Below are 5,961 nucleotides of genomic sequence, written 5' to 3' on the forward strand. Positions count from 1 at the left end.
CACACACACACACACACACACACACACACACACACACACACACACACACACACACACACACACACACACACACACACACACACACACACACACACACACACACACACACACACACAGGCACGTACACCATGCACGCCATTGACGCCACTGTGACCCAATTTAGTGCTGCGTAAATGCTCCCAATCTAGAACCCAGAGCTTTCTGTATTGTAGGTTCATCATAAGGGTCTTAGACATCTCATACCGTTCTGTATTGAAGTTTGTCCTAGCTACCTCATTACCCATGGAAAACAACAGGCTTACTGATGCCCTGTCTTCTGGCTCACTGTCAGCTTATTTTCCATAGAGATGAAGACAAACACTGGCTCTAGGATTAAGTGGTTTGTGATAGCTCAATAGCTATTTAACTCCAATCTTCAGGGTGTTAGCTAGCACACAAAAATGACCAATTAACTACGCCTAATGTCCTGTACAATTTGACATGCATTAGTTTATTGAAAAACATTTCATTTACTGTAGGCCTAAATTCCCATTCATTTCCCCGTTAATCGACCATTCATTTCCCCATTAATTTCCCCGTTCATTTTCCCATTCATTCCCCATTCATTTCCCAGTTAATTTCCCCATTCATTTCCCCATTCATTTCCCCATTCATTTCCCTGTTAATTTCCCCATTCATTTCCCTGTTCATTTCCCCGTTCATTTTCCCATTCATTTTCCCATTCATTTCCCCGTTCATTTTCCCATTCATTTCCCCATTCATTTCCCTGTTAATTTCCCCATTCATTTCCCCATTCATTTCCCATTCATTTCCCTGTTAATTTCCCCGTTCATTTCCCCTATCATTTTTCAGTTCATTTTATTTTACCTTGAAGTGGTCTATTTAAAGTGACAGAGTCGAGCATCCATCAATCGTTGGTTCCACGGTGACTGATTATAACCTTCTGAAGGTCACAGCTATTGACCACGGCAACCAGAAGTCACGTGGCTAGATATAAGTGCTGATTAAATCCATGTACTGTATACTGAATCTACCGCAGCATCTTATAGTGTTATAGCGGCATCCTAAATGGTACCCTATTCACTATGTAGTGCACTACTCTTGACCAGAGCCACCTGTATAGCGAACTACTTTTGACCAGGCCCCCTGTATAGTGCACTACTTTTGACCAGGGCCCCTGTATAGTGAACTACTTTTGACCAGGGCCCTATGGGCCCCATTTGGGATTCATCAGAGTCTCTAATGGTATAGCTGCAGTGATGGTATACTGTAGTGATGTAGCTGTAGTGAATGGTATAGCGCTGTGAATGGTATGCTGTAGTGATGGTATAGCTGCAGATAATGGTATAGCTGAATGAATGGTATTGCTGTAGTGAATGGTATAGCTGTAGTGAATGGTATAGCTGTAGTGAATGGATATAGCTGTAGTGAATGGTATAGCTGTAGTGAATGGTATAGCTGTAGTGAATGGTATAGCTGTAGTGAATGGTATAGCTGTAGTGAATGGATAGCTGGATGGATAGTGCAGTGAATGGTATAGCTGCAGTGAATGGTATAGCTGTAGTGAATGGTATAGCTGTTGTGAATGGTATAGTTACAGTGAATGATAGCTGTAGTGAATGGTATAGCTGTAGTGAATGGTATAGCTGTAGTGAATGGTTATAGCTGTAGTGAATGGTATATAGCTGTAGTGAATGGTATAGCTGTAGTGAATGGTATAGCTGTAGTGAATGGTATAGCTGTCAGTGAATGGTATAGCTTGCAGTGAATGGTAAGCTGCATGAATGGATATAGCTGCAGTGAATGGTATAGCTGTAGTGAATGATGTAGTGAATGTAGTGTGTAATGGTATAGCTGTATGTGAATGGTATAGCTGTAGTGAATGGTATAGCTGTAGTGAATGGTATAGCTGTAGTGAATGGTATACTGTAGTGAATGTATAGCTGTAGTGAATGGTATAGCTGTAGTGAATGGTATAGCTGTATGAATGGTATAGCTTTGTAGTGAATGGTATTAGCTGTAGTGAATGGTATTAGCTGTAGTGAATGGTTATAGCTGTAGTGAATGTAAGCTGTAGTGAATGGTAATAGCTGTAGTGAATGGTATAGCTGTAGTGAATGGTATAGCTGCAGTGAATGGATAGCTGCATGAATGGTATAGCTGCAGTGAATGGTATAGCTGTATGAAGGTATGGTATAGCTGTAGTGAATGGTATAGCTGTAGTAATGGTATAGCTGTAGTGAATGGTATAGCGTATGGAATGGCTATATAGCTGTAGTGAATGGTATAGCTGTAGTGAATGGTTATAGCTGTAGTGAATGTATAGCTGCAGTGAATGGTATAGCTGTAGGAATGTATAGCTGCAGTGAATGGTATAGCTGTAGTGAATGGTATAGCTGTAGTGAATGGTATAGCTGTAGTGAATGTATAGCTGCAGTGAATGGATAGCTGTAGTGAATGGTATAGCTGCAGTGGAATGGTATACTTTGATATGGTATAGCTGCAGTGAATGGTATAGCTGCAGTGAATGGTATAGTTGTAGTGAATGGTATAATTACAGTGAATGATATAGCTGTAGTGAATGGTATAACTGTAGTGAATGGTATAGCTGCTAGTGATTGGTATAGCTGTAGTGAATGGTATAGCTGCAGTGAATGTATAGTGCAGTGAATGGTATAGTGTAGTGAATGGTATAATTACAGTGAATGATATAGCTGTATGGAATGCGTATATAGCTGTAGTGAATGGTATAGCTGCAGTGAATGGTATAGCTGTAGTGAATGGTAAATTGCAGTGAATGATATAGATGTAGTGAATGGTATAGTTACAGTGAATGATATAGATGTAGTGAATGATATAGCTGTAGTGAATGGTATAGCTGTAGTGAATGATATAGCTGTAGTGAATGTATAGCTGTAGTGAATGGTATAGCTGCAGTGAATGGTATAGCTGTAGTGAATGGTATAGCTGCAGTGAATGGTATAGCTGCAGGTGAATGGTATAGTTGTAGTGAATGGTATAATTACAGTGAATGATATAGATGTACGTGAATGGTATAGCTGCATGAATATACGTGTAGTGAATGGTATAGCTGTAGTGATGTATAGTTGTAGTGAATGGTATAGCTGCAGTGAATGGTATAGCTGTAGTGAATGATAGCTGCAGTGAATGGTATAGCTGAGTAGATGATAATAGTGATATATAGCTTGATGAATGTATAGCTGTAGTGAATGGTATAAGCTAGTGGAATGTATAGCGTGTAGTGAATGGTATAGCTGCAGTGAATGTATAGCTGCAGTGAATGGTTATAGTTGTAGTGATGGTATAATTACAGTGAATAATATAGATGTAGTGAATGATATAGCTGCAGTGAATAGTATAGCTGTAGTGAATGTTATGAGCTGTGTGTGTGTGTGTGTGTGTGTCAGAGTGCAGAGTTCAAATACAGTAAACCAAATGGGATTCACGACCATTTGGAATGCGTCCGTCCTCAGCAAAATACACTACTGATCAAATCCATTTGAATACAGTAGAACTACAAAGTTCAACCAGCCTAATGACATTTACTTCCTCCACAACATACAGTATACACCGGCAACCTGAGAAACATTGACTCATTGTATTTCCAGTCATTGTAACCTCTCTACTGTTGTTTTTCACAGTTGTTTTTACTGTTGTTATTTCTTTACTTACCTATTGTTCACCTAATACCTTTTTTGCACTGTTGGTTAGAGCCTGTAAGTAACCATTTCACTGTAAGGACTACACCTGTTGTATTCGGCGCACGTGACAGATAAACGTTGGTTTGATTTGATTTGAAAGAGGGCACGACAACGCATCTTCCCCCTCAGGAGGCTGAACAGATTTGGCATGGGCCCTCAGGTTCTCAACAAGTTCTACAGCGACACCATCGAGAGCATCTTGCCTGACTGCATCACCGCTTGGTATGGCAACTGTCACGTTCGTCGTATGGAGGAAGAGAGGAGGACCAAGGACGCAGCGTGATAGTAATACATTCTTCTATTTATTTACCGAAACGAAGAACACTTGACAAACTATACAACAAACAACAAAACGAACGTGAAGCTATATACGAAAGTTCAGACACAGGCAACTTACACATAGACAATAACCCACGAAATACCCAACGGAATATGGCTGCCTAAATATGGTTCCCAATCAGAGACAACGATAAACAGCTGCCTCTAATTGAGAACCAATCTAGGCAAGCATAGACATACAAACACCTAGACTGAACACTGCCCCATAAACATACAAAACCCCTAGACAAGACTAAACACATACATCCCCCATGTCACACCCTGACCTAACTAAAATAATAAAGAAAACAAAGATAACTAAGGTCAGGGAGTGACAGCAACTGCTTGGCATCTGACCCCAAAGCGCTACAGAGGGTAGTGCGTACAGCCCAGTACATGGGGCCGAGCTCCCTGCCATAGTGGACCTCTATACCAAGAGGAAGGCCTTAAAAATTGTCAAATACTCCAGCCACCCAAATCATAGACTGTTCTCTCTGCCAACACACGGCAAGTGGTACCAGAGCGGCAAGTCTGGGACCCAAAAGCTCCTAATCAGCTTCCATCGCCGAACCACAAGACTCCTGAACAGCTAATAAAATGGCTACCCGGACTTTTACAGCTGGGATACAGTATACCTTTCAATCAAATACCATCTAGACTATGAAGTTTAGCCAGCCCAAGGTCTGTTACTTTATGTACCTTTAACCTGTGAGTACCCTCTAGACTATGAAGTTTAGCCAGCCAAGGTCTGTTACTTTATGTACCTTTAACCTGTGAGTACCCTCTAGACTATGAAGTTTAGCCGCCCAAGGTCTGTTACTTTATGTACCTTTAACCTGTGAGTACCCTCTAGACTATGAAGTTTAGCTGCCAAGGCCTGTTACTTTATTGTACCTTTAACCTGTGAGTACCCTCTAGACTATGAGTTTAGCCAGCCCAAGGCCTGTTACTTTCTGTACCTTCAACCTGTGAAACAATGACTCATATAATTTTCAAAGTTAATTTGCCACGTGCACAGTATACAACAGTTGTAAAACAGTTCAGTGAAATTCTTACCTTTTAGAGCTCTTCCCTAATTTATAATAATAACAGTAATAATAATAATAGATAAACAATACAATTATGATTTAAAACCACAATAATTAAGAATATGAGATGCATGTATATAGAGGTTGGTGTCAGTACTTATGCAATGTGCAGGGCTATTGGAGTGGTTGTATATACAGGTCAGTACCTTATTCAATGTGCAGGGGTATTGGAGTGGTTGTATATACAGGTCAGTACCTTATTCAATGTGCAGGGGTATTGGGATGTTTGTATATACAGGTCAGTGCCAGTACCTTATTCAATGTTCAGGGTACTGGAGTGGTTGTATAAACAGGTCAGTGTGCCGTTATATTCAATGTGCAGGGTACTGGAGTGGTTGTAATACAGGTTAGTACCAGTACCTTATTCAATGTGCAGGGGTACTGGAGTGGTTGTATATACAGGTTAGTACCAGTACCTTTTCAATGTCAGGGGTACTGGAGTGGTTGTATATACAGGTCAGTACCTTATTCAATGTGCAGGGGTACTGGAGTGGTTGTATATACAGGTCAGTACCTTATTCAATGTGCAGGGGTACTGGAGTGGTTGTAATAGAGGTCAGTACCTTATTCAATGTGCAGGGGTACTGGAGTGGTTGTATATACAGTTCAGTACCTTATTCAATGTGCAGGGGTACTGGAGAGGTTGTATATACAGGTCAGTACCTTATCAATGTGCAGGGGTATTGGAGTGGTTGTATATACAGGTCAGTACCTTATTCAATGTACAGGGGTCCTGGAGTGGTTGTATAAACAGGTCAGTACCAGTACCTTATTCAATGTTCAGGGGTACTGGAGTGGTGTATATACAGGTCAGTGTTAGTACCTTGTTCAAT

Source organism: Salvelinus sp. IW2-2015, unplaced genomic scaffold (genome assembly GCF_002910315.2).
Source record: "Salvelinus sp. IW2-2015 unplaced genomic scaffold, ASM291031v2 Un_scaffold2351, whole genome shotgun sequence".
NCBI classification, from domain to species: domain Eukaryota; kingdom Metazoa; phylum Chordata; class Actinopteri; order Salmoniformes; family Salmonidae; genus Salvelinus; species Salvelinus sp. IW2-2015.